General features: G+C 38.1%; 1 long non-coding RNA gene across 1 annotated transcript in view; it reads right to left on the bottom strand.

The window, feature by feature from the left end:
• LOC139360902 (uncharacterized) overlaps positions 1 to 20,912 on the bottom strand; it is a 75,673-nt gene extending 54,761 nt beyond the window's left edge. The window contains exons 1-2 of the long non-coding RNA XR_011618485.1: positions 20,619 to 20,912; positions 19,491 to 19,670 (exon numbers count right to left, since the gene is read on the bottom strand). This is a non-coding gene — a long non-coding RNA (uncharacterized lncRNA). The remainder of the gene's footprint in view (positions 1 to 19,490; positions 19,671 to 20,618) is intronic.
• Positions 20,913 to 20,948: the final 36 nt, after the last annotated feature.

Here is a 20,948-nt window from a genome sequence, read left to right as displayed (position 1 = left end):
CCCCTGGGAATATAACTGCATTGGCCTGAGAATCACACCCCCATCCCCCACAGCAGCCACAGCAAGCCCCGCCCAAGGAGAGTCTCAGCTCAGACACACTGAACCCTGCCCCCACCTGATGGTCTTTCTCTACCTGCCCTGGTAGCCAAAGACAAAGGATATAATCTCTTGAGGGCTCTATGGCCCCAACCACCACCTGAGAAACTTATCCAGGTGACCCTAGGGCAAGCTTGTATCCTCCCTATACTACCACAGCTGATTCTTTCCTGAAAGCACCACCTCCTGGCTGGAGGCCAACCAACATAAAACTAGCACAATAAACAAAAATACAGCCAAGGACCCTCACAGAGTCTGCTTCACTCTCCTGCTACCTCCACCATAGCACGTGCTGGTATCCATGGCTGAGAGACCTGAAAATGGATCACAGCACAGGACTCTTTGCAGACACCAGCCCAGAGCTCAGTAGCTCTGCTGAGTGGCTAGATCCAGAAGAGAAATAACAATCACTGCAGTTTGGCTTTCAGGAAGGCACATCCCTGAATACCCACATCCAGGGAGCACTCTGTGGGATGAAAGAATCTGAACAGCAGCCCTTGACCCTCAGATCTTCCCTCTGACATAGTCTACCCAAATGAGAAGGAACCAGAAAAAAAACAATTCTGGTAATATAACAAAACAAGGTTCTTTAACATCCCTAAAATATCACACTAGCTCACCAGCAATGGATCCAAACCAGGAAGAAATCTCTGAATTGCCAGAAAAAGAATTCAGATGGACAGTTATTAAGCTACTCAAGGAGGCAGAAGAGAAAGGTGAATACCAACTCAAATAAATTTTAAAATGTTACAGGATATGAATGGAAAAATCTCCAGGGAAATAAATATCATAAGTGAAAAACAATCAAAACTTCTGGAAATAAAGGACACACAGAGAAATGCAAAATACACTGGGAGGTCTCAGCAATATAGTTGAATAAGTAAAAGAAAGAATTCAGAGCTTGAAGACAAGGCTTTCAAATTAACCCAATCTGACAAGTCAAAGAAAAAAAGAATTTAAAACATGAACAAAGCCTCCAGGAAGTTTGGGATTATGTTAAATGACGGATTCTAAGAATAGTTGGTGTTCCCAAGGAAGAAGAGAAATCTAAAAGTTTGGGAAGCATAGTTGAGGAAATAATCAAGGAAAACTTCCCTGACCTTGCTAGAGATCTAGATATCCAAATACAAGAAGCTGAAAGAACACCTGGGAAATTCATCACAAAAGATCATCATGTAGGCACATAGTCATCAGGTTATCTAAAGTCAAAACAAAGGAAAGAATCTTAAGAGCTGTGAGGAAAAAGTATCAGGTAACCTATACAGGAAAACTTATCAGATTAACAGATTTCTCAGCAGAAAACCTAAAAGCTAGAAGGGATTGGGGTTCTATCTTTAACCTCCTTAAACAAAACAATTATCAGCCAAGAATTTTGTGTCCAGTGAAACTAAGCTTTATAAATAAAAGAAAGATAGTCTTTTTCAGACAAATGCTGAATTAGCCACTACCAAGATAGCACTACAAGCACTGCTAAAAGCAGTTCTAAATTTTGAAACAAATCATCAAAATGCACCAAAATAAAACCCTCTTAAGGCATAAATCTCACAGGACCTATAAAATAATAACAAAATGAAAAAAAACCCAAGGTATTCTGGCAACAACTACCATGATAAATAGAATAGTACTTCACATCTCAATTGTAACACTGAATGTAAATAACTTAAATGCTCCACTTAAAAGATACAGAATGACAGAACGGATAAGAATTCATCCAGCAAGTATCTGCTGTCTTCAAGAGACTCACCTAACTCATAAGGATTCACATAAACTTACAATAAGGAGTGGAAAAAGATATTCCATGCAAATTGACACCAAAAATGAGCAGGAGTAGGTATTCTTATATCAGACAAAACAAACTTTAAAGCAACAGCAGCTTAAAAACACAAAGAGGGACATTATATAATGATAAAAGGACTTGTCCAACAGGAAAATATCACAATCCTAAATATATATGCACCTAACACTAGAGCTCCCAAATATATAAAATAATTACTACTAGACCTAAGAAATGAGATAGAAAGCAACACAATAATAGTGAGGGACTTCAACACTCCACTGACAGCACTAGACAGGTCATCAAGACAGAAAGTCAACAAAGAAACAATGGACTTAAACTATACCCTAAAACAAATGAACCTAACAGATATTTACAGAACATTCTACCCAAGAACTACAGAATATACATTCTATTCATCAGCACATGGAACATTTACCAAGATAGACCATATGATAGGCCACAAAACAAGTCTCAATAAATTTAAGAAAACTGAAGTTATATCAAGTACTCTCTCTGAACGCAGTAGAATAAAATTGGAAATCAATAATAAAAGGAACCCTCAAAACCATGCAAATGCATGGAAATTAAATAACCTGCTCCTGAATGATCATTGGGTCAACAATGAAATCAAGAACGAAATTAAAAGTTCTTTGAACTCAATGATAATAGTGACAAAACCTATCAAAATCTCGGGGATACAGCAAAGGCAGTGTGAAAAAAAAAACAAAGATGAAAGGTCATAGCATTAAATGCCTACATCAAAAAGTCTGAAAGAGCACAAATAGACAATCTAAGGTCACACCTCAAGGAACAAGAGAAACAAGAACAAACCAAACCCTAACCCAACAGAAGAAACAACCAAGATCAGAGCAGAACTAAATGAAATTAAAACAAACAAACAAACAAAAAAATACAAAAGAGGGGCCAAGATGGCTGAATAGGAACAGCCCTGGTCTGCAGCTCCCAGCAAGACCAATGCAGAAGGCGGGTGATTTCTGCATTTCCAACTGAGGTACCCAGTTCCTCTCACAGGGACTGGTTAGGCAGTGGGTCCAACCCATGGAGGGTGAGAAGCAGGATGGGGTGTCACTTCACCCGGGAAGTGCAAGGATCTGGGGAGCTCCCTGGCTGAGTGAAGGGAAGCCATGAGGAACTGTGCTACCCACTGAGTTACTATGCTTTTCCCATGGTTTTTGCAATCTGCAGATCAGGAGATTCCCTATGTGCCTACACCACCAGGGCCCTGGGTTTCAAGCACAAAACTGGGTGGCTGTTTCAACAGACACTGAGCTAGCTGTAGGAGTATTTTTTCATACCCCAGTGGTGCTTGGAACCCCAGCGAGACAGAACCATTCACTCCCCTGGAAAGGGGGCTGAAGCCAGGGAGCCAAGTGGTCTCGCTCAGCAGGTCCTACTCCCACGGAGCCCAGCAAGCTAAGAACCACTGGCTTGAAATTCTCGCTGCCAGCACAGCAGTCTGAAGTCGATCTGGGATGCTCCAGCTTAGTGGGGGAAGGGGCGTCCACCATTACTGAGACTTTAATAGGCGGTTTTCCCCTGACAATGCTAAGGAGGCTGGGAGGTCTGGGCTGGGCATGGCAAAACAGCTGTGACCAGACTGCTTCTCTAGATTCCTCCTCACTGGGCAGGGCATCTCTGAAGGAAAGATAACAGCCCCAGTCAGGGACTTACAGAAAAAAAACTCCATCTCCCTGGGACAGAGCACCTGCAGGAAGGGGCGGATGTGGGCACAGCTTCAGTGTATTTAATCATTCCTGCCTGCCGGCTCTGAAGAGAGTAGCTGATCCTGACAAGAGGGATTCTCCCAGCACAGTGCACCTGCTCTGCTAAGGGGCAGACTGCCTCCTCAAGTGAGTCCCTGATCCCCGTGCCTCCTGACTGGGAGAAATCTCCCAACAGGGGTCAACAGACACCTCATACAGGAGCGCTCTGGCTGGCATCAGGCCAGTGCCCCTCTGGGAGGAAGCTTCCAGAGGAAGGAGCAGGCAGCATTCTTTGCTGTTCTGCAACCTCCACTGGTGATACCCAGAAAAACAGGGTCTAGAGTGGACCTCCAGCAGACTGCAGCAGACCTACAGAAGAGAGGCCTGAATGTTCAAAGAAAAACTAACAAACAGAAAGCAATAACATCAACATCAACATAAAGACCTCCCACACAAAAGCCCCATCCAAAGGTCATCAGCCTCAAAGATCAAAGGTAGATAAATCCATGAAGGTGAGGAAAAACCTGCACAAAAATGCGGAAAATTCCAAAAAACAGAATGCTTCTTCTCATCCAAATGATCGCAACCCCTCTTTAGCAAGCACAAAACTGGATGGAGAACAAGATTGACAAATTGACAGAAGTAGGCTTCAGAAGGTGGGTAATAACCAACTCCTCTGAGCTAAAGGAGCATGTTCTAACCCAATACAAGGAAGCTAAGAACCTTGATAAAAGATTACAGGAACTGCTAACTAGAATAACCAGTTTACAGAGGAATATAAATGACCTGATGGAGCTGAAAAACACAGCACGTGAACTTTGTGAAGCATACACAAGTATCAATAGCTGAATTGATCAAGTGGAAGAAAGGATATCAGAGATTGATGATCAACTTACTGAAATAAGGTGTGAAGACAAAAAGGAAAGAACAAAGCCTCCAAGAAATATGGGACTATACGAAAAGACCAAACCTACGATTAAGTAGGGTCCCTGAAAGTGATGAGGAGAATGGAACCAAGTTGGAAAACACACTTCAGGACATTATCCAGGAGAACTTCCCCAACCTAGCAAGACAGGCCAACATTCAAATTCAGGAAATACAGAGAACACCAAAAAGATACTCCTCAAGAAGAGCAACCCCAAGACACATAATCGTCAGATTCTCCAAGGTTGAAATGAAGGAAAAAATGTTAAGGGCAGCCAGAGAAAAGGGTCAGGTTAGCTATAAAGGGAAGCCCATCAGACTAACAGTGGATCTCTCAGCAGAAACCCTCCAAGCCAGAGGAGACTGGGGGCCAATATTCAACATTCTTAAAGAAAATAATTTTCAACCCAGAATTTCATATCCAGCCAAACTAAGCTTCATAAGTGAAGGAGAAATAAAATCCTTTACAGACAAGCAAATGCTGAGGGATTCTGTCACCATAAGGCCTGCCTTATAAGAGCTCCTGAAGGAAGCACTAAATATTGAAAGGAAAAACTGGTACAAGCCACTGCAAAAACATACCAAATTGTAAAGACCATCAACACTGTAAAGAAACTGCATCAACTAATGTGCAAAATAACAAGCTAGCATCATGATGACAGGATCAAATTCACACATAACAATATTAACCTTAAATGTAAATGGGCTAAATGCCCCAATTAAAAGACACAAACTGGCAAATTTGATAGTCAACATCCATCAGTGTGCTGTATTCAGGAGACCCATCTCACGTGCAAAGACACACATAGGTTCAAAATAAAGGGATGGAGGAATATTTACCAAGCAAATGAAAAGTAAAACAACAACAACAAAAAGCAAGGGTTGCAATCCATCCTAGTCTCTGATAAAACAGACTTTAAACCAACAAAGATCAAAAGAGACAAAGAAGGCCAGTACATAATGGTAAAGGGATCAATTCAACAAGAAGAGCTAACTATCCTAAATATATATGCACCCAATACAGGAGCACCCAGATTCATAAAGCAAGTTCTTAGAGACCTACAAAGAGACTTAGGCTCCCACACAATAATAGTGGGAGACTTTAACACCCCACTGTCAATATTAGACAGATCAACAAGGCAGAAAATTAACAAAGATATTCAGGACTTGAACTCAGCTCTGGACCAAGTAGACTTAATAGACATCTACAGTACTTTCCATCACAAATCAACAGAATATACATTCTTCTCAGCACCACATAGCACATATTCTAAAATCAACCACATAATTGAAAGTAAAACACTCCTCAGCAAATGCAAAAGAATGGAAATCATAACAAACAGTCTCTCAGACAACAGTGCAATCAAATTAGAACTCAGGATTAAGAAACTCACTCAAAACCACACAACCACATGGAAACTGAACAAGCTGCTCCTGAATGACTACGGGGTAAATAACAAAATTAAGACAGAAATAAATAAGTTCTTTGAAACTAATGAGAAAAAAGATACAACATACCAGAATCTCTGGGACACAGCTAAAGCAGTGTTAAGAGGGAAATTTGTAGCACTAAATGCCCACAACAGAAAGCGGGAAAGATCTAAAATTGACACCCTAATATCACAATTAAAAGAACTAGATAAGCAAGAGCAAAAAAAATCAAAAGCTAGCAGAGGCAAGAAATAACTAAGATCAGAGCAGAACTGAAGGAGATAGAGACACAAAAACCCCTTCAAAAAAACCAGTGAATCCAGGAGCTTGTTTTTCGAAAAGATTAACAAAATAGATGGCCTTCTAGCTAGACTAATAAAGAATAAAAGAGAGAAGGATCAAATAGACACAAAAAAAATGATAAAGGGGCTATCACCTCTGATCCCACAGAAAGAAACTACCATCAGAGAATACTATAAACACCACTATGCAAATAAACTAGAAAATCTAGAAGAAATGGATAAATTCCTGGACACATACACCCTCCCAGACTATACCAGGAAGAAGTCAAATCCCTGAATAGACCAATAACAAGTTCTGAAATGGAGGCAGTAATTAATAGCCTACCAACCAAAAAAAGTCCAAGACCAGATGGATTCACAGCCGAATTCTACCAAAGATACAAAGAGGAACTGTTACCATTCCTTCTGAAACTACTCCAAACAAGAGAAAAAGAGGGACTCCTCCCTAACTTATTTTATGAGGCCAGCATCATCCTGATATCAAAACCTGACAGAGACACAACAAAAAAGAAAATTTCAGGCCAATATCCCTGATGAACATTGATGTGAAAATCTTCAATAAAATACTGGCAAACCGAATCCAGCAGCACATCAAAAAGCTTATCCACCATGATCAAGTCGGCTTCAACCCTGAGATGCAAGGCTGGTTTAAACATATGCAAATCAATACACATAATCCATCACATAAACCGAACCAATGACAAAAACCACATGATTATCTCAATAGATGCAGAAAAGGCCTTCAATGAAATTCAATATCCCTTCACCCTAAAAACTCTCAATAAACTAGATATTGATAGAACACATCTCAAAACAATAAGAGCTACTTATGACAAACTCATAGCTAATATCATACTGAATGGGAAAAAACTGGAAGGATTCCCTTTGAAAACCTGCACAAGACAAGGATGCCCTCTCTCACCAGTCCTATTCAACATAGTATTGGAAGTTCCAGTCAGGGCAATCAGGCAAGAGAAAGAAATAAACGGTATTGAAATAGGAAGAGAGGAAGTCAAATTGTCTCTGTTTGCAGATAACATGATTGCATATTTAGAAAACCCCATCATCTCAGCCCCAAAACTCCTTCAGCTGATAAGCAATATTAGCAGTCTCAGGATACAAAAATCAAAGTGCAAAAATCACAAGCATTCCTATTCACCAACAATAGACAAGGAGAGAACCAAATCATGAGTGAACTCCCATTTACAATTGCTACAAAGAGAATAAAATACCTAGGAATTCAACTTATAAGGGACGTGAAGGACCTCTTCAAGGAGAATTACAAACCACTTCTCAAGTTAATAAGAGAGGACGCAAACAAATGGAGAAACATTCCATGCTCATAAACACAAAGAATCAATATTGTGAAAATGGCCATACTGCCCAAAGTAATTTTTAGATTCAATGCTATTCAATCAAGCTACCAGTAACTTTCTTTGCAGAATTAGAAAAAACTACTTTAAATTTCATATGGAACCAAAGAAGAGCCCGTATACCCAAGACAATTCTAAGCAAAAAGAACAAAGCTGGAAGCATCATGCTACCTGACTTCAAACTATACTACAAGGCTACAGTAACCAAAACAGCATGATATTGGTACCAAAACAGAGATATCCACCAAAGGAACAGAATAGAGGCCTCAGAAATAATACCACACATCTACAACCATCTGATCTTCTACAAACCTGACAAAAACAAACAATGGGAAAAGGATTCCCTATTTAATAAATGGTGGTGGGAAAACTGGTTAGCCATATGCAGAAAACAGAAACTGGATCCCTTCCTTATACCTTATACAAAAATTAACTCAAGATAGATTGAAGACTTAAACATAACACCCAAAACCATAAAAATCCTGGAAGAAAACTTAGGCAATACCATTCAGGACATAGTCATGGGCAAAGACTTCATGACTAAAACACCAAAAGCAATTGGAACAAAAGCCAAAATTGACAAATGGCATCTAATTAAACTAAGGAACTTTTGCACAGCAAAAGAAACTATCATCAGAGTGAACAGGCAACCTACAGAATGGGAGAAAATGTTTGCAAGGTACCCACCTGACAAAGGTCTAATATCCAGAATCTAAAAGGAACTTAAACAAACTTACAAGAAAAAAAATCAACAACCCCATCAAAAAGTGGGCAAGGGATATGAACAGACAATTCTCAAAAGAAGACATTTATGCGGCCAACAAACATATGAAAAAAAGCTCATCATCACTGGTCACTAGAGAAATGCAAATCAAAACCACAATGAGATACCATCTCACGCCAGTTAGAATGGCGATTATTAAAAAGTCAGGAAACAACAGGTGCTGGAGAGGATGTGGAGAAATAGGAACACTTTTACACTGTTGTTGGGAGTGTAAACTAGTTCAACCATTGTGGAAGACAGTGTGGCAATTCCTCACGGATCTAGAACCAGAAATACCATTTGACCCAGCAATCCCATTACTAGGTATATACCCAAAGGATTATAAATCATTCTACTATAAAGACACACGTACATGTATGTTTATAGAAGCACTGTTCACTACAGCAAAGATGTGGAACCAACCCAAATGCCCATCAATGATAGACTGGATAAAGAAAATGTGTTACATATACACCATGGAATACTAGGCAGCAATTAAAAAGGATGAGTTCATGTCCTTTGCAGGGACGAGGATGAAACTGGAAGCCATCATTCTCAGCAAACTAACACAGGAACAGAAAGCCAAACACTGCATGTTCTCACTCATAAGTGGGAGTTGAACAATGAGAACACATGGACACAGGGATGGGAACATCACACACTGGGGCCTGTTGGGGGTTGGGGAGCAAGGGGAGGGAGAGCATTAGGACAAATACTTAATGCATGTGGGCCTTAAAACCTAGATGATGAGTTGATAGGTGCAGAAAACCACCATGGCACATTTATGCCTATGTAACAAACCTGCAGGTTGTGCACATGCATACCAGAACTTAAAGTAAAATAAATAAATAAAATAAAAAAGCATACCAACAAAATTCTAAACAATTAAATGCCTAATACAGAAATGCTTAATAAAGTTGGAAGCATAAACTTCTTTCTGGACTATGCACACTCACCTCACTCAAGGAATAGTAAAATGATCCAACCTACCATGTTGGACAAGGGTAGCATGGTAGGTTTCAAGTGACAGCCAAGACTCCAGAGGAATCCTTTGGCTTTGGAACAAAGAAAAAATAGACTCCCGCAGTGTTTTGCTGCTTGAGTTCTGCCCCTTCTCATCCGGAGAGAAAATACAGATTGCAAGTCATGACTGTCTAACATTTGAAAACTTGTGAAACATATTTTTTTTTTTATTTGAGTTTGAAAATCTGACGTGGGCACCAGAGTCATGATGGTAACTAGATTTCCAGGGTAAACAGCTAGTAGATATGATTGGACACCTGTCTTTCAGTTAGAGCCTAGAAGTCTGTTGGTGTCCTGGCTGTGATAAGACTGTATCTGAAAGCCTGTAAAAGTTTCAGAAAGGTGGAGTAAAAGATTTGCAGGGATTTTTGTCAGTGTTTCTTTTGTTTAAGTAAATTCTGTGGGTTGGGAATCATAAATCTCGTGAGTAAATGGAAGAGAAACTAATGGCCCACAGCAGTATGTCGTGTGTCTGAAGAATGGTGAATATTCTGATTTTTTAAAATCATTAGGATGGGAATTTTTATTTTTCCCTATAGTGAATTTTACATATATATTTGTCTCTGCCTCTGCTTTTGTCCCCTGGCTAAAGACAATTCTCTGTGTGTATTTAAATGAGAAAAGCCTTTACTCCCTCCTTATAGAGGAAAAGAAATTAGCCATGAAGTATAATCTGTTTGTAATTGTAACCCTTTGTCTGTATCTGGCTTCTGAGGAAAACATTTTTGGAGATTAACTTATCATAGGAATCTATCATTTGTGAACACTAGAGATATCCAACCCAAAGAGATCTACCGTCAAGGTTGGAAAAACATATAGACTTGAAATAGATTCTGCATTGTTTAGAGAACAGAGAATTTTGACTTCTATAGCATTTACTTGGCTTGCATAACAATAATATGAATTATTTTATGTGTATTTAAAACTTTGAACTGCACATAAAATGAGAATACAATAGCATATAACAAAATATAGAAAATAGAGAAAAAACATTTTTTAAAACTTCACCTATAAACTCCTGCTTGGGCAATCTCTAGCTTGTCAAAGAGTTTATATGATTCTTCTACTGTATGAATGTGAAATATTTTCTAAGAAAGTACTTTAGAACATTTCTGCCTACATACAGAGGGAATTAATAAATTTGATTATGAGGTCTTAAATTTAAGAGATTTTGTTCTGTTTAGCTTCTTGAGACTAACAAGTACTTACATAAACCTGAAAGAAAAGAACTCAAGAATTTCCATACAAAGAAGAAATTGGACTTCTGATGCTTTAAATGTATTGGCCCTTTAAGAAAAACTTTTTCACACACACAAACTGCCAATTCAGAAACTGAAAAGCTGAAGTAGTCAAATGGTTGGAGACTAGGTTCCAAAGAAAGAAATGAAAATGAGATATCAAGCTAGCAATTACTAATCATAAAAAAGCACTATTCAAAACTTCTGCGAAGCATTTTAATATTTTTAAATAAATGTAAAAGAATATATGGTTCCAAGTTCATCTAATATTCCTAATCAAGCTGAATCCTCCCACAAATCAGAGTGATTTGATAAATTTGGTTTTAGAAAAAGCTAAACGTCTTCTCCCAGAGTTTATGACAGTAAAGAATATAACACAAGTGTAATAGTGCATGAGTGGAACAATTTTTAATTAAAATGAAGAAATACAGAAAAAGTGAAAAAAAAATTGTCACCAAAAGAGACATTTATTTTTAAATGTCTTTTTCATTACATAAATGTATTTGTTCTTCATAGCATTTAGATTACAAGGAAAAATCCAGGCAATAAAAAGGCGTATGCTGGTAAGACTAATTTTAAAAGCTGTTTATGGCCGGGCGCGGTGGCTCAAGCCTGTAATCCCAGCACTTTGGGAGGCCGAGGCGGGCGGATCACAAGGTCAGGAGATCGAGACCACGGTGAAACCCCGTCTCTACTAAAAATACAAAAAATTAGACGGGCGCGGTTGTGGGCGCCTGTAGTCCCAGCTACTCCGGAGGCTGAGGCAGGAGAATGGCGTGAACCCGGGAGGCGGAGCTTGCAGTGAGCCGAGATCGCGCCACTGCACTCCAGCCTGGGCGACTAAGCGAGACTCTGTCTCAAAAATAAAAAATAAAAAAAAATAAATAAAAGCTGTTTATGGGCAATCATGATATCTGCATATAGAGAAATCTAATTTCTTCCTTTTTGATCTGTATGTTTTATTTCCATTTCTTGCCTTATTGCACTACCGAGACCTTCCAGCCTTATGTTGAATAAGAGCAGTGAGAGCAGACATTCTTGCTTTATTCCCAGTCTTAGCTGTAAAGTATTCAGTCTTTTGCTGTTAAGTATTAAGTTAGCTATAGTTTTTTTGTAGGTGCTCTTCAGCAAGTTGAGGAATTGCTCCTCAAATCCCTTTTATGATTTTTTGAGCATTTTTATTACAAATGAGGGTTGAATGTTGTAAAATGCTTCCTCTGCATCAACTGATGTCATCGTGATAGTTATTCTATTTAGCTTGTTAATTTGGATAATTGCACTATCGATTTTGAAATATTAAAAGAGCTTTGCATTCCTAGAATAAAATAAACAAAAACTAGTGTTTAAAGCCTTAAATAATGTTATCTGACATTTGGTATATGTGTTTGCATTTTAATATGTATATATGGGCCGGGCGCGGTGGCTCAAGCCTGTAATCCCAGCACTTTGGGAGGCCGAGACGGGCGGATCACGAGGTCAGGAGATCGAGACCATCCTGGCTAACACGGTGAAACCTCGTCTCTACTTAAAAAAATACAAAAAAACTAGCCGGGCGAGGTGGCGGGCGCCTGTAGTCCCAGCTACTCCGGAGGCTGAGGCAGGAGAATGGCGTAAACCCGGGAGGCGGAGCTTGCAGTGAGCCAAGATCCGGTCACTGCGCTCCAGCCTGGGCGACAGAGCAAGACTCCGTCTCAAAAAAAAAAAAAAATGTATATATGGACGTCTGTTAAAATTACATGATTGGTTTTAAAAGCAGAAGCTTATATATAGTAGGGGACTGGTAACTCAGAAAGACAAGTGGTCTTTGAATTTATGGTTTGTTCTCAACTGTGAGGGTGCAAATTCTTACTATTTACTTTCTGCATGTTCTACTCAAATGGCAAAATCTGTTTTACTCACCCTACCCAAATACAATCTCTCAAAAAGGTCTGTTAACTTTCTTGGTTTTGCAATAATTTTGCATACTCTAGATTTAAAACTGCAAACTATTCCAGTTAATTAAACAATTATAATAAAACAATAGAACAATAAGGGCTTCTACAGGTATAAAGTAGCCAAAATAATTATTCTTTATGTTACTTTTTCTGTTATTACAAAGTATCATTTTCCTGATTAGTAACACAGATAAAGCTGCAGCATTTTCTTTCTGGGGAAACTGTGTTATTGACTGAAAATTCTCGTCAATGCTGTCCTTCTCTGAGATGGAGCACAAATTTAGAGATCCAATGTAATAACATCATGAAGATTTTTTAATACCCATTTTATTGTTGGCACTTCCTATATGACTACTAGGTATCTCCTCAAAGACCTGCTTCTTCATTTTGTAACCAATTGCAAGAGGGATGCTAGAAATAATTAGGTATGTTTGATTTCCTTTAAATTTTTCAGCCATTATATTTTCAAATATTTTTCTGCCCCTTATTCTCCCTTCTGGAATATCAGTTACACATATATTGGACTGCTTGATATTCTCCTCATTTTTCTTCAATCTTTTTTCTGTTATTCAAATTGGAGTGTGTGTGTAAAATCAAGCCCACTGATTCTTCTGCCAAGTCCAATGTGTTGTTGAGCCCATCTAGTAAATTTATTTCAGTTATTGTATTTTTCAGCTTTATAATCTCTATTTCCTTGTTATAGTTAACATACTTCTGTCGAGATGTTTCTAATTTATTGATACCACATTTTCCATTAATTCTTTGGGCCATTTATAATAGATGTTTTTAATTCTTCATCTGCTAAATCTGGGCCCACTCAAAGTCAGTTTTTATTAACTGCCTTTTCCCAGGTGCCTAGGTCTCACTTTTCTGTTTCCTTCAACATCTACTAATTTTTGTTTTAAAATTAGACATTATAGACAATGTTATAATAAATCTGGATTCTGATGTGTTCTTATGATTACTGGGATCTTGTTCAAGTAGGCAGTTAACATACCTGAATTCAAACTGACTATGTCTCTTGAGGTATGTAGCAACTGATATGTCTGCTCGGTTCTTATGGCCTACCTCTGGCTTTAGCCTGGCCTATCCACATGGAAGGCACATGTGGTATCTGCTATGTGCCTGTATAATTTGACAGTCAGCCAAGAATTTGGGCAGAGATGAAACTCAGTCTCTCTGTAGTTTCCTCGCTTCTAAGGTTTCCCACCTAGTTTACTATTTGTCCTGCCAGCCTTGGGCTCTGTTGTCTGATACTTCAAGCCCATAGGCTTCAGCTTTCTTCTGCTCCATCTGAGTGCAAATAAGAATATACATTCAGACTTTTTTTTCTTTTAAAAAAAAACGTACTTTTACATATATACCCAAGATAATTAAAAAACAAGTACTCCAATAAATACATGTACACACATGTTCATAGCAACACTACTCACAATAGCCAAAACGAAGTAAGGGACTAAATGTCCATCAATGAATACATAAATAAATTGTGGTATATACATACAATGAAATATTATTCAGCCACAATAAAGGAATGAAATACTAATACTTGCTGCAGCATGGACAAACCTCCAAAATATTATGCTAAGTGAAAGATTCCAGACAAAAAGGTCATATATTGTATGAAGCCACTTACATGCAATGTCTGGTATAGACAAATTCATAGAAACAGGATACAGACTGGCAGTTGCCAGGGTCTAGGCAGTAGGGAATAGTGAGGAGAAACTGCTTAATGAATACAGAGTTTTACTTTGGAGTGATGGAAATGTTTTTGAACTAGATAGAGGTAGTAGTTTCACAACATTGTGAATGTACAATATGCCACTGATTTGTCAACTGTAAAATGGATTTCATATTGTGTGAACTTCACCTCAATAAATTATTTTTAACTTTTACTTTTTTTAGTTAAACCAAACAACATACCCAAAAAAGCAAATGAACAGAACTTGCTCCATGGTTGAAGTATAGATTTCTCTCTGTTCCTTACATGTTTTGTGTCAGGCCTCATGAATCCACTCTTGCACATGCATAGTCTAGCCATCAAAAGGATTTAGACAGAACTATTTGGAATTTGAGTCTCACTCTTTCTATGATTATTTTGCTTCCAGAATTTCTCCCTTTAAATTTCAAGCTGATTGTCCAGCCCTGAAAGGTACCTTGAGCCAACAAGGCTGTTTTTCTACTGCTGCTTTTCTCAGCCATAGCCATAGGGGTCAAGAAATGTCTTCAGACCAGAAAACTACAAACTCACAATTCTTACCCTGTGCAGTTGCAGTTTTCTTTCTTCTGTCTGCTTTTGTAGTCTTTCCAGTGCGTTTAACAAGCTTTTAAAAATGTTTCATAACTGTTATCTATGAAAGGGTTCCTGTGACCACTTCATTCCTCCATAATTACTGGAAGACTCTATATTTTAAAACTATATCAACATTATTATAAGAGCTTCCTCATCATCAAATCCACAATATGAGAAAAGTTTCCAAATAAAAAGAGAAGCTCCAGCTCCACCAGGTACTTTTTATAGGTCAAATATTCTTAATATGAATGTCTCAGCTATTTTATTCCTCAGGATAGATAAAAGCATCATCAAGCTTATATGCAGTGTCAAATAACTAATTTTCTTGGTATTAGCTTTATTTAAATATACATTGGAAGTGCACAGTTCAATGGTCCTTAGTGTATTCAGTTTTTCAACCATTACCATAATCAATTTTAGAACATTATCACCGCAAGAAGAAACCATATACCTTTAGCTATGACCCTGTAACTCTCTTATTTCCCCAGACCTAGGCAGCCACTAAACTACTTTCTATCTCTATAGATTTGTCTATTCTTGACATTTCATATAAATTGAATCATATATGTGGTATTTTGAGAATCTGTTTAGTGTTTTCAAGGTTAGCATAATGTTTCCATAATTTTTTCACTTAGCATAATGTTGTCAAGATTCATGCATGCTGTAGTGCATATCACTACTTCATTCCCTTTTCTGGTTGAATCATATCTCATTGTATGAAAATATTACATTTTATTTATTCAATTGATGAACAACTAGGTTTCTATTTTTTGAATATTAAAAATAATGCTGCTATGAACATTTGTGTACAAGTTTTTGTGTGGATGTGTGTTTTCATCTCTCTTGGGTATATACCTAGAAGTGGGATTCATGGGTCAAACGATAACTCTATATTTAACTATTTGAGAAACAGTCAGATTGTTTTCCAAAGCAGCTGTACCATTTTATGTTCCCATCAGCAGTATATAAGAATTCTCATTTCTCAACATGCTAGACTTTTTTTTTTTTATTATTTGTCTTTTTTATTCCAGCCATCCTAACAGGTGTGAAGTAGTATCTCATTGTGATTTTGATTTGCATTTCCCTGATAGCTAATAATGTTGATGTGCTTATTGGACATTTCTGTATCTTCTTTAGAGAAATAGCTATTCAGATCCTGTGCCCATTAAAAAATTGGGTTATGTATCTTTTTATTATTGACTTTTAAGTGTTCTTTATATAGATACAAATCCCTTTTCAGATGTATGATTTGCAAATATTTTCTTCCATTCTATGAGCTGTCTTTTCACTTTTCTGATAGCATCCTATAATGCATGAAAGTTTTTACATTTTCCTTTTTTTTTCAGACAGGGTCTCACTCTATCGCCCAGGCTGGAGGGCAGTGGTGAGATGTGGGCTCACTGCAACCTCTGCCTCCTAGGCTTAAGGGATCCTCCCACCTCAGCCTCTTGAGTAGCTGGGATGTACCACCACACCCAGCCTTTTTTTTTTTTTTTTTTTTTTTGGTATTTTTTGTAGAGACAGGGTTTCCCTGTGCTGCCCAGGCTGGTCTCAAACTTCTGGGCTCACTCAATCCACACGCTTCGGCCTCCCAAAGTGCTGAGATTACAGGCATGAGTCACCAAACCCAGCTAGTTTTTACTTTTGATCAAGTCCAATTTATCTATTTTTTTTCCTTTTTTGCTAATGCATGTGGTTCATATCTAAGAAACCACTGACAAATCCAAGGTCACAATGACATATTTCTATGTTTTCTTGTAAGAGGTTTACAGTTCTGTTACATTTGTTTTGCTTTGTTTTTTTTTTTCCTTTTTGTGGAGAACGGGGTCTCGCTATATTGCCCAGGCAGGTCTCGAACTCTTGGGCTCAAGCTATCCTCCTGCCTCTGCCTCCCTAAGAGCTGGGATTACAGGCATGAGCCACGGCACCTGGCCACACTTGGGTCTTTGATCCATTTCAAGTTCATTTTTGTATACAGTGTAAGATAGACATACAACTTCATTCCTTTGCATGTGGATATCCAGTTGTCCCAGCACCATTTGTTGAAGAGATCATTCCTTCCCCCATTGAATTGTTTTAGCTTCCTTGTTGAAACCAATTGACTATAAATTTGAGGGTTTATTTCTGGATTCTCAATTCTATTCTATTTATCTGTGTCTATTCATATGCCAGTACCACACTATCTTGATTATTGTTGCATTGTAGACAGTTTTGAAATCAAAAAGCATAAGCTCTCCAACTTTGTTCTTTTTCAACATTATTTCAGCAATTCTGTGTCCCTTGAATTTCCACATGAATCTTAGGATCAACTTATCAATTTCTACAAAGAAGTCAGCTGGGATTCTGACAAAAATTGAGTTAAACCTACAGGTCAATTGGGGAAGTATTGCTATATTAATACTAGTAAGTCTTCTAATCCAGTAATATAGGATATCTATTTATTTAGATCCTGCATAATTTCTTTCAATAATGTTTGGTAGTCTTAAGAATGTAAGTTTTGTACTTCTTTTGTTAAATGCATTCCTAAGTACTTTAATCTTTTTGATGCTATTGTTAAAGAATTGTTTTCATAATTTCAGGTTTGATTTGCTCATTGCTACTGTATAGAAATATAATTGATTTTTGTATATTAATCCTTTATCCTCTAACCTTGCTGAAGTTGTTTATTAGTTTCAGCAGATTTTTTGTGAACTCCTTAGGATTTTCTATATTAAAAAAATCATGCCATCTGCAAATACAGTTTTGCATCTTTCTTTACAATTTGGATGCCTTTTATTTCATTGTCTTGTCTACTTCCATGCCTAGAACTTCAGTACAGTGTTGGCTAGAATTAGTAAGACTGGACAGTCTTATCTTGTTCCTACCCTTAGGGAGAAATTTTGCTGGCTTATTACCTTTGTTTGCTCATATCATATGTAAACTGTGGGTTGACTGCAGGCCAACCCAACAAGAGGCCAAGCCAGACCACACAATCAGCTTAAATCTCTACTTGGATGTGGCATATGTCATAACTACTCACATTCTATTAGCCAAAGCAGGTCAATCAAGGCCAAAATTAATGAAGCGGGGACCTGTATTGTCCTCTTCTCACAAAAGGCATAGCAGGTCACCAGGCAATGAACAGGGATATATAATACTCTTACAAGAAAGGTAAGAAATAAATAACTGAACAAATACCATCATGGACCCTATGAAACCTATGGCTAATTTCCACTACCACTAAGAGTAATAGAAAATTAACTAAGCAATAAATTCAATTAATGGACCAGGTGTGGTGGCTCATGCCTGTAATCTCTGTACTTTGGGAGGTCGAGGCAGGTGGATAGCTTGAGGCCAGAGGTTCAAGACCAGGCTAGCCAACATGGTAAAACCTTGTTTCTCCTAAAAATACAAAAATTAGCTGGATGTGATGGTGCATGCGTGTAATCCCAGGCATGGGATTACATGCCTGGAGAAACTGAATACAGGAGGTGAGAAACTGGAGAATACAGGAGGTGAGGGATTACCATGTCTAAATAATCATTCGCCCACAGTAAAAAATAAAAATAATAAAAATAAAAATAAAAGTAAAAAATTAAAATTTAAAATAAAAAGAGTTTGAGACCAGCCTGAGCAATATAGCAAAACCTTGTCTCTACAAAAAAAGACACGCCTGTAATCCCAGCACTTTGGGAGGCCGAGGCGGGTAGATCACCTGAGGTCAGCAGTTCGAGACCAGCCTGGCCAACATGGTGAAACCCCGTCTCTTCTAGAAGTACAGAAAATTAGCCAGGTATGGTGGCACATGCCTGTAGTCCCAGCTACTCAGGAGGCTGAGGCAGGAGAATTGCTTGAACTTGGGAGGCGGAGGTTGCAGCGAGCTAAGATTGCACCACTGCACTCCAACCTGGGCGACATAGCAAGATTCTGTATAAAAAGAAAAAAGAAAAAGAAAAGAAGGAAAAATGATGCTTTCATGACTTGTTATCATAGCTGTACTTTTTATTTGCCTTTTTTGGTAGAATGTGTGTATAAATTTATGGAGTTCAAGTGTAATTTTGTTACATGCATTGATTGCATAGTGGTGATGTCAGGGTGGCAAAACATTTTCTAATAGGCCTGTCAGCCACCTCTCTGAAGATTTGTAACTTTGACCAACTATCCATAATTAATTATGGTCCAGATGATTTTAGTCTTGTAACACTAGAGGTTAACGCACAGAAAACTATTAAGATGTGGTTTAGATTTGGGGGGAAGTTTGGTTTAGTAGATAACCCAAAAATTTTCAGTTTATTGCACAATAAGACATTAGCCAAAGTTGAATGTAACTTAGTAATGTCACTTTGGCTTTTTTCCCCCAACTGACTACATGAATCCCTGCTTTTCAAATGCTCTTTGAATCAGCATTCTTCTGTATCTGTTCTTTCATTGATTGGTTAAATAAAACTTTAACATGTGCTAACAGATGACTTTGCCTGAAATTTGGGCTCTTATAGACATCATAAAACCTTGAACCCCTCTCCCTCCAACCTCCCACCCATCCTCTGTGCTTCCATAGCACCCCGTACTTTTCCTATCAAAGCAGTATTCAAACTGCATAGGAATTGCCTATTAATTTATCTCCCTCCCTTACCAGACTGTGAGCATCTTGACAGAGATCTTTCCTTGCTTGATTGTAGATCCCCAAGACCAACTGCAGTGTCTCAAATCATACACGATCAATCAGCGTTTGTAGAACAAATGATTGTTCTGTCATTGTTGCAAGGTGATGACCAATAATTAGATGAATAAATGAATCCAGAAAACCTGGTGTCTAGAATGCAGGGGAAATTATCACAATAGACATAATAGTTAAGAGAAAAAAATTAGCTGTTCCTTTTAGGAAAGCCAATATATGAAATTCAAATTTAGGATACAAGAGTGCACATTCATTTTCCTAAAACTTCTTTGTTTCAAGGAATAATTCACTGGAGTTATATCCCCTTCTGTGTTTAAGTACCTCTTATTAACTACCTGACTGGGTTAGTTTTAGAATCTGCTGACAAATGAAGATCAGAAGTGAAAGTGTGAGTCAACGAGAAAACTATTTGATTTGTGCTTGTGCACCCAAGACAGCTTTCCAGGAATGTACTTGTTGTGTAAAGTGAACCAAGAGTAATCACATAATGAAGTAGTTTTGCTTACAGGATAATAGCTCTTTGACCTCTAAATGCCTTGGGAGGTGAGAATAACTGCTGTGTCTATGCTTCATCGTAGCGCCTAGAAGAATGCTTGCTATCTTACCTCACTTTCACCCTGTCCAGGCCCAAAGTGTTCTCCCATCCTTTCTCAAACGAGGACATATTGTTAATATTTAACTAGGCTACATGAATCAGAAGTTTAACAAAACGTCATTTGCTACTTTCATTTTAGCATATGTCTCGCTTAAGTCATTGAACGTGTTCTCCAAATATGGTGGATAAACGCAAGCTGCATTAACTGAACTAGGGTTTAAAAGTGTCTTAAGAAAGCTTTCTGACTAAACATAAAAGCAAATTACTTATTTCGTACCTCAGTGACTTTAATGCCTCACAAAGGCAGAGAGTGCATGTTGGACATCAATTTGTTACTTTGACAAAGATTTAAGACTATATTTAGGCCAGCAGGCAAAGTCAGAACTCCCCTGGACATATCCTGCAGGGAGCAATGGGATGTGGCCCTTGAAATACTCCTAATGACCATCTTTTAATATACTGATTCTAAAATGATTAGAAAGGATTACATGAAAGGTCCCCAGGCTGATGTCTTCTATTACACAAAATGTTCTTTCTTCAAAGGTTAGCATATTCTTGTTTCCAGGACAGTAGACATCAATATTTCTTGTCTGCCAACAAAATTGAAGGGTTAGAGACCCTGGGAAAATTTGTCATGTAAATTGCCTCAATTAGTGTTATTTTAGTTATAAAGAAAAAATGTATTTGAAAAATTAAAACTCCAATCTTTTGTTTTAATGGAGACAGTGTCTCTGTTGTCCAGGCTAGAGCACAGTGGCACAATCAGAGCTCACTGCAGCCTTGACCTCCTGGGCTCAAGCAATCCTCCCACCTCAGCC

Source organism: Macaca nemestrina, chromosome X (assembly GCF_043159975.1).
Source record: "Macaca nemestrina isolate mMacNem1 chromosome X, mMacNem.hap1, whole genome shotgun sequence".
NCBI lineage: Eukaryota > Metazoa > Chordata > Mammalia > Primates > Cercopithecidae > Macaca > Macaca nemestrina.
This window is presented reverse-complemented; position numbering and strand designations above follow the sequence as displayed.